General features: G+C 37.6%; 1 long non-coding RNA gene across 1 annotated transcript in view; it reads left to right on the top strand.

Annotated features, from left to right (window-relative positions):
• The window catches only part of LOC107653565 (uncharacterized), a 5,153-nt gene extending 3,930 nt beyond the window's left edge, over positions 1 to 1,223 (top strand). The window contains exon 3 of the long non-coding RNA XR_001630238.1: positions 744 to 1,223. This is a non-coding gene — a long non-coding RNA (uncharacterized LOC107653565). The remainder of the gene's footprint in view (positions 1 to 743) is intronic.
• Positions 1,224 to 16,965: the final 15,742 nt, after the last annotated feature.

Here is a 16,965-nt window from a genome sequence, read left to right as displayed (position 1 = left end):
CCAAAAATCACAAAAAAAAAAAAAAAAAAAGGTTATTAATGCCGTTTCACTTAAAATATTTCTAAAAATGGCGTATAAAATGTATTTTCTCTATATTTTATAGATGATATGTCATCTAAAGAATAAATCTACCAAAATGCTTTTTTGTTGTTGTTTAATTCAAATTAGGGATGCACCGATAACACGTTTTCCAGTACTCGCCCGATACCGATACTTTTATTTTCGGTACTTAGGCGTTAATACTGAATGTTTAACGTTATATTCATTGCATACATATACTTCGTAGTAGACATCCTTAACTCCATTCTGCTGTCTGTTGTTCTGTTGTGGGTGTTTCTTTGTCTGAATATGGCGCTTATCACATGCTGTGTGGTATCGGCGTTTGGTATCAGGGCATTTTAACGAGTACGAGTACAGGAGCTCAGTATCGGGCCCGATACCAGTATCGGTATTGGTGCATCCCTAATTAAAATAAATAAATAAATAAATACATAATAATAATTATTTGAAAAGTCACCCTTTTCCTTGTTCCTTTCGTGATGTTTTAGTGGGAAACTGAGACAAAAAGTGACCATCTATTTTGGTTATTTTCTTCAACCACTATTTGAACCATTATATATTTTTTTCTATTTTACTTGTTTCGTTTAGTTTTTGTTATTTTGTTCCAGTTTCCAGTTACAAAAATGTTTGTAACTGAAGCATGTAAAAATGTTTTTTCCTTTTTTTCTTGTTTTACTTGCCAGAACACTGGGATGATCAGGATGGCTTTTGTGGCGCTAAATCGAGAGGAAAAGTGGATCGGCTGGCAACCGAGAAAAGGCCTGGTCTGGCTTTGTTTGATATTTTGGACTGAGATGTATTTTCTCAGCGTGAGTATACTCGGGCTCTCATTGTCAGAGGCAGAGCAATCAGAAAAAGACAACAGACTCACTGAGAACCGTCGGTAAGCAGGATGCAATAACCCTCAAAATAAAGCTCGATACCCACACGTCTCCTTTGAATATAGAACGGCGACTGGACTCTAGTTCAACTCTGTAGAAATGAAAATGTAACTACAGGGATAAAGACCTGCTCCGTCAGAATGCCCAACAAATTGCGGTACGTCACGTGTCCACCAATCGCCATTCGCTCAGGTAAGGTGTGGAAAACGGAGCTGTCTTTTTCCTTCAAAGAACCCACTGCCGCAATTACCGCTGCAGTTTAGAGAATGAATGGTGACTTCATAAGCAGCGAGGGCTTTTAAAAGGAGAAAATTATATACTCAGAGCTCATAAGCTATAAATGCATTAAAAATTACTTTCCCATAAATTACTTGTGTCATCATTACAAATGGTTTCATTCCCAGGCGAAACAATGGAGGCAGTTTAAACTGGAATGCTTTAGCTCCAGTCGAGATTCTTGAGAATCTGCTGCGTGGAGTGAAGATTAATAACAGATTCATTATAGGAAAGGACAATCATTGTCTAATTGTTTAAAAGAAAATGCCACATCTTCCTGAATGCAGAGACTGATGATTGATGATTTTTTGTTTCCAAAACGAGAAAAAAAAGCACCAATACTATGTGTTCTTGCATTTCAGAGTGTAAAGGTATTGAACAGAATGCAAAATGTAGGTTTTGTAACTTTTTAACTTGACAACTTTTTAAAAACTTAAAATAAAAATAAAAAATGTTAACATACATTATATACATTAATACAAGATTTACATAATGTTTTAATATAATGTAATGTTTCTGTCTCAGTGTGTCTATGGTAGCTGCCTAAAAATATGGCAAGTATTGCATATGACTGTTATGAAGCTGTACAATATTTTTGTTATAAACATTAAATTTAAGTCGTTATTAACAGAAAATCACATTTGCATTTGCTTAACAATGATTCCAGACACTATTGATGTTTTGTCATAAAATGTGTTAATTTAAATTGAACTATGGCTGACGAAAAGATTTTCAGTGAATAACAACTCAAATGTTGAGATTTTTATCGCAATAAGTCTTGCTTAGAAGACGCACAGCGTTATTTGAATTACTCTTAAGGTAGACCAAGGAACATAACGATGAAAATATAGCTTTAACAATCGTTCTAAATATAATAGCAAACTGTAATCATAATGGCACAGAGGAATGATATCATTGGTATCGATATCAGCTAATGAAAAAAAATTCATAATCTATCCTATTTTATAGAGCTCTAGTATTTAATATGACAAACGACAAAACTCGAGTGCACACTTATAATGAACAGAATGTTATAGTATGTTGGTGTGGATGCTGATATATAAAAAAAAAAAAAAACATTATTCTTTACAGCTATCATTCATGGTGTGAACAGCCCTTTAGAATGCATGTATGGTTCTATTTGAACAGTCTTCAAACCATCTTCTTTTGTGTTCCACAAATGAAACAAAATCATACTGAATGGAATGAAGGTGAGTAAATGATAGTTTGTTTTTGTTTGTTTTTTTTGCATGGAATATTTCTTTAACACCACATCTGCATCTACAATAATACAAAACATCATGCTTAAATCATCCTATCTGTTCTGTGACTCAGCCCAAAGACTAGACATCTAATTGAAGGATCTCAATCACTTAACAGGATAGTTTGGTCAATTTGAGGCAGACTGATGTGACCCCATGGGTGCTGGGAGTTCGGGGTGCATCGATCAGATGATGTAAATAAAACGAATTATGCACTATTTTTCATCCACTGTTTGTTTTTAGCATTACAGTGGTGCAAAAACACAAAATAAGCTACATGCACCTAGCAGGAGGTATAGCGGAGGCCATCTACACCCCGCGGCAAAACGAATAAAGGGAAAAAAAGTGACTAAAATTCAAATGCATCCTTTAAACATGCAGAATGTAGCTGGGGAGGCTGTCGCAGTGCAGTTTATGGAGTACAAATTAATAACTTGGGGATAATTGGGGCAGTTATTCTACGCATACATGGCTTAAGATGATAAACTCTTGTGTGCTCAGAATTTTGAAACCCCTCTTAGACGTGTCGGTCCACAGATCTGTATTCGCTAAAGATAAACTCCCAGACGTGATCCTAAATACAAACCCTTTTTTCCTTTAGATTAGAGTGAGAGCTGCAGTCCAAGAGCTGTGTGTTTTTGTGAAAGGTGTCTGATCGCCCGGTATGGTGCAGACCTCATGACAGCTGGTTGTAGAGCAATTTTCAAGTAATTTGAGACTCGAGATTCTTGTAATAAAACAAAATCTAACACTCAACACAAGCACAGAAATCCCGTAGACTTACATTAACAAAGAAATATAATCTGTGTCTAGAGACCTGAATATCATAGAGAATTGAAGGTGGCCTCTTATTACAACCACCCAGAGCACCCTAGCAACCACATAGCAACCAGTGCAGAGTTGGAATTTGAATTAAATTGGTCATGAGTCTCGGGAAGTTGAATCAGAATTTCAAGACTTTGTGAAGCCAATATGCAAAATCGGTCTTGACAAGCTTAGCCTTTATAGTTAAAATTGACAGTCATATGAATTACTACCTTACATTCAAATTCTAAAAAAAAAAATTCCACCTCAATTCAAATTCAAGAATAGAGTGCTGCAGGGATGACTGTTTGGTTTAATTGTCCTGAGTTTTTTTGAATTAGTTTTTTGGTTAAATGCCTAAAATGATGTGTGTGTTTAACACAGGCTCAATATGTTTTCATTTCACATTTTATTCAGCTTTTACTTGTTTTGGCAGTTGCTAACAAAAGTCTAACGACTACAGAGGCTGTTGGAAACATTAAACGTCATGACACCAAACAGGTAAACTCATCTACTTGCTAGTCTGCTTTCACAGCCTTGTTGTGTTCATACTCGCGCTCTTTCAAACTAATCTGACTCAAATTTTAAAGGAAAATGTAAGGCTGAATGAGTTGTTGAAAGCTTAATGGTGGGGACATCATACGACTGTGGTTTAGTTCATTTATAGCCTATGTTTAGCTTTTTACTTCTACTGATTGTATTTCAGAATTCAGTTCAAGTTGTGGTCATTTCTCAAGATTATCATGATGAACAAAATTTGTAAGTATCAAACATTTGTTGGTCACAGCTCGTTTCCTGCCATCCAAAAGCCAATGATTGGGTTTTTGTCAAGGAATCCGGGGTGATGCGAACATTTGGTTTGGCCTAAAAAAATACATCATTAATGCAGCACTCTGTTGAAATGAAATTTAAAAGCCATTCTCAATTCAGCTTGGAACAGCAGCACAATAAAATAAAAAAGCACCACATCACCAACTGCATAGCAACACCCTGGCAGCCAGCCAATCGTGATGGTGCTTTCTGAACAGCCTAATATCACTCACATTTTCTTCAGGAAAAGTGATTATCATACATTATTACCAGTATGTTTATTAAGTGTATAATTCTTCTGATTGAGTGTGCAACCCTTATGAAGTTCCCTCACGAATTTTAGTATTTCTAGAGGTTGGGAACTTCGAAGTGAAAGTATGAGAATAATGTGTCTGTAGATGTGTGTGTGTGTGTGTGAGTGTGGGGGTGTGTGTGTGTGAGAGAGAGAGAAAGAGAGCGTGTATTGCATTATCTACGTGGAAAAAACCTCTGAAAGAGATTTATGCCCTCCTCAAAAAGCACAAGGCCCAAACAAACCGTACAGTTTGTTCTTCTGATGGAATATCAGGCTAGTTCTGCTTTAATACAATATAAGATCAGTTTCTGTCTTCACACACACACACACACACACATACACATTTTTATTCTTTCTAAGGGTCTAAAAGACTTAGATTTGATTCAAGTTAAATCCAGATTTGCACGTTGGAGCGCTAACCACTAAACCACGTTTTAAATGTTTTCAAATGTGTTTAAATGCGCAACACATTTAGAAGGCTTTTAAACAACACTCATTTATACGACAATGGTGTTTTGAGGGCCTGAAAACACCAACTTTTGAAAACAGGTTACAAAGTACAAGTTTTTCAAATGATACCGTTATCATCTCAGTGCGAACTACAAAACCGCAAATTTAAAACAGTGACTTAATGCACATGTGTATTACGTGTTCAGTCTATAGGTATGTGCGCAGGCCCATAGTGTTTATTTACAAAGTGACATCGCCAACTACTGGCCTCATTTTCACAGATCCAAATTCAAACACACATTCAAAGCCACATTGGAATTCAGATTTTCTATATGAGCACTGCAGTTTATTCTGCCATGTGTGCTAAGAATTTTCACTCCATTTCCAATGTATTTTTGGTCTAATGTTTCAGACTAGTTTATCACAGCAGACGTAATCGTAATGTCAATTATTTATTAGACTAATTGCTGGCCTATTGGATGTTCATCTTCAGGTTCTGTGCAGCAGGGTATTGTAATATAATTCAGATGAGTGCTGGGAATGGAAATGTTCCTCGGCCATTATTCCTGGATATCTTCATGCACAGCCCAGAGACATGCAGAAATGTCTCAGAACAAATATTGGCTCTACCACAGAGGAGGATGCTGCCGAGGTTTCATTTATGAAACACAAACTCTGTAAAATGCACTGAGATTTCGAGTGAGATGTTGCAGGATAATGTAGACAAACAACAGATATATGGAGGAAAAACAAATATTTCACAAGAGCTGCTTGACACTACATTCACTTTTGTGATAATGGGACTCTCTTTCTTTGTTTGATTCTGTGTTGCTTTCGAATGACTCTAAGGAACCTGCATGAGTTTGAAAACAGCCATATAACTACATTACTCTGTTCTCTCATATGGAGTTCAGACATAGATTGAGGTGATACTGTCCCATCTTTCTTTTTCTTTACATTTCGTAAACACCATGACAGAGGAAGCTATTATTTATTTATTTCTCCCAACATTGGTAGCTTGTTTGTTTGTGTGCATATCATGGAAAAATATATATTTTTTTTCTTGCTCATTTGAAATATACCAGTGTGAACCATGCCACTGAGATAAGCCAATCATAAGAGGTCATTTTCTTAAAGGGATAGTTCACCCAAAAATGAAAATTACCCCATGATTTACTTACCCTCAAGCCATCCTAGGTGTATATGACTTTCTTCTTTCAGACGAATACAATCGGAGAACGCAACTCTCGTTAAATTTTTATGCCCGAAATAAAATTTACGCAATAGTGCAAACACAAACGTTTTTAGCTACTTTGGTTAAACTGTTGACATGTTTATAACAAATAGTGCATGTTAAACAAAATATTATTTTGTTAATAAAATTGTATTTTTTACCATGGTAATAATAATAATAATAACAGCTTGTTTAATTTTTAGACCTGAAATAAACTTTACGCAAAGGTGTAAATACAATCTTTTAGCTAGATACTGTAAGCTTGATCTCACTTTTTTTTCCCAGCTGATAAACGATAAAAACATTGACAGCCAATCAGAATCAACCCTGCTATAACGAGCTCGAGAATTTAAAGCGGCAGATGACCGTGCGCTTGGAATAAACTGACGATATCGTCCGCTGGTGTGGATGCTAATATGTTATCTTTATAGTTATCGTTCTTGGTGTTGTTGCGAATCAGCTCATGGGGAAATATGAGACAGGACAAACTAACAAAAACATAAAAACAACTGCGGAGCACGCCATGGAGGCAGCCATCAGCGTCGGCGCCATCGCAATTGGCACTTTCAGTGCATCAGCCAAGAATTTGCATATTTGCACACGCATTTGCTTACTTACAGTTCAGTATGAATTGTGGCTTGTCTCCCTACATGAACACAGCCATGTGGTTCTGTGCTCTTTGGTTGTCTTGCAGTTTCTCAATTTCAGGGGGCGGCACTCTTGTGGCTTGATTATCAACCACTATCACTGGCCCGGTATGTGTGGATCTTTCCATGCCTATTGCAGATCGATGCAGTTGCAACCTAAGCATTATGGGCCAGTTTCATCCAGGCACGTCAGCCGTGGCTCTGGCCTGACCGGGACCTTCGATAATAAATCAGTGCTGGTGAAATTCAATCCAAGGCGAAGATTAATGTAAGTGGCCGATGCCGGAACACTTCATTCAGAGCGATGCGAGTACGATTGTATGTCAGGAAACAGAATTCAAGAGAGCAGACAAATTCATCATAGGACATCTGAAAAACAGTGGTCTGCCTCCCTCTTTGTACCATTTTTTTTCTCGCTTTCTGTCTGAGAATAATAGATCAGTGCTTGGCACCTGCAGAGTCCTCTGCGGGGTACTGAGGGTCTTCATTTTCATTAAACACAATAGCCCAGGGACAGCATATCCAGCCGGCCTTATCTATAAAGAGAAACATTTTGGCTGGCAAGGTCAGTTCCATTTCTTCTCATTTCCTCTAACAGACAAACAAATAAATAATCTAATGAAACTTCCTTCACAGGTGGGGCGTTTATGGATGGTCTGGTTTGAGTCACAAATAAAAATGGAGCAAGTAGGGAAGGAGCCTTTTCCTTCGGACTGAATGGTAAATTTCATTTAAATTTTATAAATAATATTCTGTGACTCTGGTGTTAATTAAATTAGAACTTTTTAATCATGTAGACTCATTAAAGGAAATCTGTGTTCAAAAATGTTTGAAAGGATTTTGCAACCTAATATCGCAGATGTCAAAAGTTCTCTAAATGTCAAAAACATTAAAAAAAAACAAAATAAAAAAAAAAACATGCACTCAGCCTTAATAAATAACAGATCAAAAGTGTTAGTAATTTGAATGGAACATTATACATAATAAAATATTATTATTATTAATTTTATTAATTTTTTTTTGCTGTAAAGGAGTTTGTAGATGAGGTAGATTCACTTTGACAATTTAAGCATCCAGTATATAATACTATATACTAAATTCTATTCTAGTAATACTAATACTATAAAATAAATTCTATTTAACCATATAGTATACGTAAATTTGCAGTACAATGTTGTGAAGTTGATAACAATTTTATAAAATACTTTTTGCAAAAATTTAACTACCCTATGGTTAGAAAATAAATGTGATTATATTAAAATAATATTCAATTATTTTATAAATAAATATAAGTATTTTTTTTTAATTAATATTGAATTGAAGCCTACAGTACAATAATTTGAAGAACGTACTGATGTTCGTATAAATACGTTTTTAACCTCCAGTGGACCCTATAAATAAGACGGTACACAGTACAAGATCTTTCTTCCTTTTTAAACATCACCATAAGCAAGAGTGTGCACTTATTAAGATGAGATTTTCAAACTTTTACTTTCTTCTTTTCACGCAGTCTTCCTCAGTTGTGCTTGTTTACTTAAAGCTGCTACATGGCTACAGCAACAGGAACGGCAGCGCTGAGAATATTTTAAAATACCACACTTGTCACATGCAACAGTTCCAACCTGTGGATTCCTGTGAAAATACATCAAAACTACCAGTGTGAAAGTAGAACAGTTATTTTTGTTTCGTTCCAGGTTTCTTTACAACTCCACTAATGCGTTCAGGTGTTCGTATTTCGCTCACATTCGCCAGATTGTCCCAGCTGGAAGACTAACTCAAGTATAGCTGGATGGGAGGTTTTGAGATCTCTCATATCCATGCTTTGTTTGTTCAGTATTGTCTGAAGGGCCAGCCTAATGCAACTCTAACCCTCAGTATTTTGCCATTCGGCATCCAAGAGATGTAGATTTCGCTTGGATGGAGGTCATCAGATGAGATGAAGTCCTCCAGAAACCCCAGGAGAATGGAGAAACAAAAGCTCAAGGGTTTGTGCCCAGTCAACAATTTGATCTCAATGATGTCACCATGAGCTCACATGATTCTCGTGGTGTGGTCACAATGTGTGTGTCACAGTGAGCTAAAAGTGTAACCACACAGCGCACTCACTGTGTGCTCATACTATGTTCGCAATGTGAGGTCGCTGCACACTCACTGTGTGCTCATACTGTGGTCACTCACACCGTGAGGATCACAGTATGAGGATCGTGTGATGTCACTGTGATCATCGCATGATCTCACGTGTTGACTGGGTGTGTTGATGAAGGGAACATTTGGAAGATTTATGAGTAAAGTTTCAAAGCAAATTCACAAAACAAGTGGATTCAAGTAGGATTCCCTTTGAATATGTGTCCCATAATGCCTTGCAGGATGCACTATTCTAACTAAAAACAGTTCATGTTCATGTCATTTTAACTGATTGGGTTTAAATAAACCCAATGCATGTTGTGAAATGCCATACATGATGCGATAAGATTTCTTTACCATTTAAATCTGTATTTTGTCCCATTTTTAATAGGAAAATGCATTCAATTTGATGTTCTTTCCCTCAAATTGTGAATTACTCCTCAACAGTGGTTTGAAACCATTGACTTGGACTTCATATACACCCACTAGCGCTGTTTAAAATGTATGCGTAGTAGCAAAGTGTTTATCCTAAAATTATAGTCATGCCTGGGAAGGAACCGCCACCATCAGCACAAACAATCTAAAGCGCCAAACACAGCAATTACCCATAAACACCTGCTGTGTGGGCCGCTGCGAGTGGGAAGCAGCAGTGTAGCTGATTTGGTGGATTCTGCATGTGGGAGGGATAGACACAGTGTTGACCCTGTTTAGCTAATGAACGACACTATCCTCCCTGCACAACTGTACTAGCTCTGTGCAGCCCAGGAGGTCGAAGAAAAGGAAGATTTGTGAAAATTGACCAGTTTGTAAGGTCATGGTATATCTTTTTTTTCTTTTTTTTTTGCTGTGTAATGGATGTTTTCAAAGCTGTTGGAAACGATTCCTGTGGCACTAGTGGTGACAAACTGAAATTGTCTCCCATTGTTTGGTCAAACAGATAGTACCGGTCCAAACTAGTGCAATTGTCAAAGCCATCTCCAAGATTTCTGATTAGCTAGCAAAAATCATCAAAAACGTTTAAGAGGATTTCGTAAAACCCATCTCTAAATTGATTGATTACTTCTATTGTTTTATGTAAGCACAGTACTTTTTCCACAAGGTTATGCACGTACATTAGTTTTTTAAATTGCTATTTAATTGTCACATTTGAATTTAGCTCGCTAATATGCATAGTGCAACATTAGCAGTAAGCAAGCTAATATGCACAATACATTGTGATGAAAGGTATTAGCATAATTGCTAACAAGCAGATAAATTGGCAGTGACATTAAACGCCAAATTCCAGTTGTTATGACATGTTTGAAGAAACTATAACAATACGAATAGATTTTCTTTCAACATAATTAATTCACATTTGTTTATTTGATTGCGGTTTTATTCTAAATGTGTAGCCTGTTAACATTCAGAATAAGACACGGATTTGCTGTAAGCAAGCTAACACTATATATATGATCAGAGTTGTAAAATGCAAAAAGGTTTCAAAGACATCCAATAATACCAAGGCTTTAAGAAATTATCCGAAACGAGCTTAAAAATTGCCATATTTTTAGAGATGTTATTGCAGTGCACAGGAAAAAACTTGTTAGCACTTGCAAGTCGCCGTACCTTCAATGAGGCTTTTCTGGGGTGATATCTCTCTTTTTGCTATCATAATAAGAGAAATATCACACCGCTACAAGGTTTAATTCTTGTAGGGACGTGTGGCATTTTCTTGTCAGCTTCTCAATAACCAGACAGTAACTGAGAGAGCCATGGGCCCTTGTCATATTCCTTGACAGGTCGCATAATGGGCCTATTGACAAACTGCCTGAGCTTCCCCTGGGCGGGCGACACATGAGTGGTGGTGAGTCTGAAACTCTTTTGGGGAAAGAAGTGTCTGATAAACAGTGCTTCGACCTATTGAATTCCAACATAGACATAAATGCCATGGTGACAACTGCAGAGAAGGAAGGGGGTGGGGGGTGGGGGGGGGAATCTTTCAATTTAACAAGAGAGGAAATTAAAAAGAAGTAGAGTGTGAACGTATTAGAGGAAGCTGGTATAAACAACCGTACCTTCCCCGCCCCGTTTTGACAGACCGCTACATCGCCAGAGAAAAGTAACTTTGACACCTGTAGTCTTGTGTGGAATGGTAATATGGACCAGCAGGCATAGCAAAGAATAGCATGACATGAATAGCATGCTGAAAAATATGATGTTCCTATTGAAATTCTGTCTCAAATTGGCACCGTTTGAGACACGTGAGGCATGTTGAGATCTCTTTAAAAACTAGATGAGATTATTGGGGGTTTGTTATTTGGAGAAAATGACGAATTGCTAACAACTGAGATATTTAAGAGACTTGGTTTGTTTTGGTGTGGACAACAGACATCAAATGGGGAAAATTAGTGGAAAGGTTGTTCTTTCATAGGTCTCAACACATAATATTCATATAATACGGCACCTCAGAGATAAAACTCATGGATTCGGATGGCGATTTATTCACAGTGGAGAAGCAAGTTCTGTGATCCTACGAACCCGGGAACGCGCTGCTTACGTGGTCAGTCGCATAATTGAGAATAAATTCATATTTAATAATATCTTATTTATGATTTGATTATTTAAATCTCCTGTTTAAAAATAAGAATATAGACGTGCTATAGTTCAAATGGTTTTCTGTCTTGCATTTTATCTTTCAAAATGATGGATGTCATTAAAAATGTAGAGATTAGCAGAAATAAGTTCGAAATAAGCAAACTCTTATTTACATAAGGTAAACATAAAGCTGTTTGGTGTATATTTTTATGCATGTAATTGTAGGCCTAATACATATTTTAAAATGGTATTGCATACCTGTGGCTGCCATAATAATGGCCCATTTCAAATGTTTATGTTTTTCTTCTCTTTCTTGTTTTTGTTCTGAACAGCTCCCAATCGCTGTGGTGGAGCAGTTATGAAATATTGTTCTTGTACATACTTTCCAGCATTTCAGTATTTTTTATTTCTTCAGTAATAAATATGTATACAAATTACAGCTAATTGTAACAGTTACTGTACCTTGTTCGGCAATGATCAAAAAAATATTTAAATACTGAATTTTTAATCGATTTTTTCTTGTAACCTCAGAGATGTGGATTCGGATGGCAATTAAATTACCACACGACCTTGGTGTGTGAAAAAAAAAAAAAAAAAAACTGTAGGTAATTCGGCTGGGGATTTGTATGTGAGTGGTGGGAGAAAAACACCAGCATTCAGACTAACCCCTGTAAATGTTGAAAATCGCTTGGGTCCCAATGAGAAACAATTACTGTCCAAATCGGGCTTTAGACAATTGTTGAGTTCATGTTGAGATCTCTTTAAAAACCTATGTTAAATTACTGGGGATTTTTATTCTTCAGAGAAAATGGAGAATTATGCAAATGTCTCAATTTGATCTCCATTTTATTTCATTGCTGTGAAGGAGAAACAATTGAGACATTAAAGAGATTTGTTTTGGTGTGGACAACTGACACTTCATCCCATTGGGAAAATTACTAAAGAAAAAAAAGTTCCTTTTTAGCTCAACTCATAATATTCTCAGTTATGTCATGACAACTCTCGGAGGGATTGGCATGGTAATGTACATGACAATGTTAATGTATTTGGTCTTGGCGGAATAGATCTGCTACGCTGCTGCTGCGGCAGAGCAAGTATTGAGACTTGCTACTGCCAATACATCCACAACATGCTGCTGTGAGCATGTAAGAAATATTGCTGCTGCAAATATAACATACATGAAATAACCCCCATATAGCATACATGAATCCCCTCGTAGCAGATTTATACAGGTGGAGCTGGGGAAGGTGGAGGGTTTCTGAAGCAAGCTGCAACTGCTACGGCAAGCACTAGTCATATATTTGTATGTTGAGCAGCGAGCTCATTGGCTACTGATACAGGAGGGAACCAATCAGCTGTGCCATGTGATAATGATGACATTAGGGCAGATTGAGTTAGACCTATCAGACTGCGCCATCTAGAGTTTCATGCCAGAACTGTATTTCTGTCATGACAACTCTCGGAGGGATTGGCATGGTAATCCACAACATGCTGCTGTGAGCATGTAAGAATGTTGCTGCTGCAAATATAACATACATGAAATAACCCCCCACAAAGCAGGAGACATAGAATGGACAATACAAGCCAAAACAAGGACAAAACACCCCCCAACAAGCAGATCTATCGCCAAGACATATTCTACGGCTCTGTGTAGTAAATGCGCTCCATCTGAAAGCACGTGCTGGAGATTTACTACTAATCACCAGAAGCGACTTTACTGACGAGATTCGCATGAAAATCACATACGATTTTTTTGCCCAGCCCTAATTACTATCTATGTGTGCCTGGGCTACCACGCCGACCGGCTTAAAAATAGTGGGCTATGACTACGTGAGCCTGGGCTACCACGCCGACTGGCTTAACTCAAATTAGACGAGCACTAAGTGTAATGTTTAATTAACAAAATGGATATACGTTGCAATCCGATAGCAAGGTTAGAAATGTTTTGTTTTAAGTCGAGCCTGATGCCTTGCAGTGATGCATACTGTTTATTAGGTAATTCAGCACTTAATATTTTACTTTAGTATCGGATCGGTACTCTGTATCGGCCAATACTGAATCTCTGGTAACGGAAACAAAAAAGGCGGATCGGAGCATCCCTAAATTAGACGCGCACTATGTGTAATGTTAATTAACAATATGTTGCAATCCGATAGATAAGACCCCAGCATCCACCTGAGCAAATATCATAATTTAGTCATTTAATATCTGCTGTTACTTTCTACACTTCATCAGTCCCAGCGGCAGCATAACAGCTCGTTAATTCGTGTTCGTGCAATGATGAGATGGACAAAGTTAGCCGATGCATGCCATTTTACTCTCTCGTGCAGATAAAAGTTGTCAAAGTTAGTGCACAAAAAAAAAGCCCTGTGTGGACTGACCTGAAATGAACTGAAATAAAAGCAGAATATAAATGTTTTTTCTCCATTTTCTGATTACACAGCACAGCGAGAGCACACGTTGCACAAGCACATTTCTCCAAACTACACTACCCATAATGCATTTCATTCGAAACTGTTACAGCCATAGATAGTGATCTTCAGCATCCCCCACAATACTCCCAGTCAACTGAACTCACAATGAGCTCATATACTACTCACACCGTGAGGATCACAGTATGAGGATCGATTGAACTCACAATGATTTCACCTATTACTCACTCTGTGAGGAGCACAGTATGAGGATCGTGTGATGTCACTGTGATCATCGCATGATCTCACGTGTTGACTGGGCTGTCATTGATATGACTGCGATAAGCACGTGCTTCTGACACTGCGTGCAGCTAAAATCAACACACTAATCACAATGAAAACATCGACCTTAGAAATAACAAACGTGAACACTGGGATAATCGCCAATGTATATGGTGAACCCCCGCTGAAATGCATACACAAGAATGCTTATTTAACCTGTTTTATGTCCATTACTATCGGCGTGTCCTCAGAGCGATTACATATGCTCTAAACTGCGTTTTGCTCCAGCTGTATAAACTCAGTTGCTAAATGCTGCTGCTAATATGCCTAATATTCGCTCCTGCATACAATGCAAACTGCTAACATGACGCTTAGTTTAAACTTGATTATGGTTGCTCATTTTTTAATTCAATTAGGCAGTCCATGCTATACACACAGTGATATGGATTAGAAGAGCATTCACTTATCTTAGATGTTGATTTCGCTGTTCTGAAGCAAGCTGCAACTGCTACGACAAGCACTAGTCATATATTTGAATGTTGAGCAGTATTGGCTACCGATACAGGAGAGAACCAATCAGATGTGCCATGTGATAATTATGTCATTAGGTCAGATTGAGTTAGACCTATCGGACTGCGCCATCTAGAGTTTCATGCCAGAACTCTGTATTTGTTTCATTTAAGTATCAGCTTGCCGCAGATGTTTTTTCCTAAAATGCACTAGGATAAATAATAACAAATTAAACAATTGAGTTCATTTTAAGATTTCAGTTTTGATATAAACTATGTGAAATTACTGGGGCTTTGTGTTCTTTGGAGAAAAGGGTGGACTATGCAAATGTCTCAATGTAATCTCTGTTTTATCTCATTGCTGTGAAGGTGAAACAATTGAGACATTAAAGAAATCTCTTTTATTTGTTGGTGTGGACAACTGACAGTTCATCCCATATGAAAATTATCCAAAGTTTGTTCATTCTCAGTTATGTTTCATTTGAGTATCAACTTTGCCTCTGATGTTTCTGAAAAACGTTGATATCTTAGTAAATCTAGCACAGTTGCTGAGATCATCTCTGAAACTCTAGTAAAAATTGTGTGAATCTCAGAAGTGCAAGCCTGTCTCGTTTTAGTCTCATTGCTTTCAAGGAGATGCTAATCATCGTGTATTTTGCTTTCCTATGGTTGCGATCAAATGCAGAAGTTGTGTTCATGCTGAAATATCTGACTTTTGATTGCAGAAATATTTTGAGCAAAGTATGAGACATTATTGAGATCTCTTCTAAAATTCCAGAAGAGTTACATTTCAGAATCTGTTCAGGTGAGCAATCAAAGTATCAGTACACTTAACCAGAAAGTTTCCATTTGCTATCTAATTATTTCTTATTTTTCATTAAGGTCTCGGAGAATCAAACGATATATTAAAAAGATATTATATTTTTTTTCTTTTTCAGAGGAACACACTGTGATTAAACACAGAAATTGACCATTCAGTTTCATCAAATACAAATAATTCATATACAATAAAGAGGCTTGTTGCTGGCCTGCTCATCTTCTGCAGAAACTTCGAAATGAAGCTAACCGTACAAAGGCCCACAGCTACTCAATATGAATGAACCGTTGGGTAATTCCTCCATTATGTCACAAATCTCAGGCATTTACTGAAGCACTTCATAATGGCTTTATAATGGAAATTATCGTCGGTCGTAAAAGTTAATAAATTTCAGCATATGCTCAGGGTTAGCTAATGTATGAGGTTAATAGTGTTTCTTCGGGAATGGGCGGAGCGTTCCGTAAATTTACCCCACAAAGCCGCAATACTGGAACGTCAGGCTGTTGCACCATAACTAGATCCAGATAATAAGTGTCGATTTCTCAGAAACACAAGCCAGAGGTCTTCAAGCTGAAGAGAATCTCCATTAAAGCTGAAGTGCTTTGTCAGCCGAACTGTATCGCATCTTGCTTAACGAGATTAAGTGATTTTAGATCTATGGGAAGCACGTCCAGCTCTTCTTTCTGGGGAAATAAAATCTGTGAAATATTTGTAATACCTTGAGCAATCAAAGGAGCCAAACACAGGTTCTCTAGAGTCACAGCCTGTTAGATGTGTAATTCACTTTCACAGTTTGAATTCAGACATCAGAAGCATAATTAGTCACCTCTCTGAATGCTTTTTCTCGCTGTAGATGCCTTTTTCAACACGTCCTCTCCTTCCCTTTTTATCTCCCTTTCTTTCCATCTGGCTTCCCGGCGAGGTGGGACAGAATCCATTGAAAACAGATGTTCCCTCACCTAGCCAGCTATTTTCCAGCACAGGCGCGCCGGAGTCATTCTTCCACATGACCTGAAGTGCCCTTTCAAAACACACACACACGCCAACGGAGGCAAGCGACGGCAATGCCGTGGTGAATGAATTTGAGCATCCACATGCTTTCGTACATGCCTTATAAGTGTTGATGTGATGGGCTGCCATAAGGCCCATTGGGTAGGTTCACTCTATTAGTGTACTGATGATTTGAAGCCCCCACATGGAGCTCTCCGTGGAAGCCAATGATCCATGACGGATAGGACGGTTCCTCCGCTTTGGTTCCTTGCCATTTTCATCAGCACAGCCCTGATTTCCCTACAGTAAACTCGGGACTTTGGGTCTCATCGGACTAGAACTGTACGGGCTGAAATGTCAAAAGATTGTATTTTGCTTTTGGTGTAAATTTAACATAAGCTTAGATACAGTAAATAAATATAATGCTATAATAAGCCTAAAATTAAGTTTAGTGTGAACTTCTCTGTTGTGTTACATTCAGTTCCTGTTCTCTTGCCCCGTTTAGTTCTGATCAGCTCCTCATTAGTTTCCTTGGTTAC

The sequence above is a fragment of the Sinocyclocheilus anshuiensis genome, unplaced genomic scaffold (genome assembly GCF_001515605.1).
Source record: "Sinocyclocheilus anshuiensis isolate Anshui unplaced genomic scaffold, SAMN03320099.WGS_v1.1 scaffold1079, whole genome shotgun sequence".
NCBI lineage: Eukaryota > Metazoa > Chordata > Actinopteri > Cypriniformes > Cyprinidae > Sinocyclocheilus > Sinocyclocheilus anshuiensis.
Note: the sequence above shows the minus strand (reverse complement) of the source record. Positions and strands in the feature narration are given on the sequence as shown.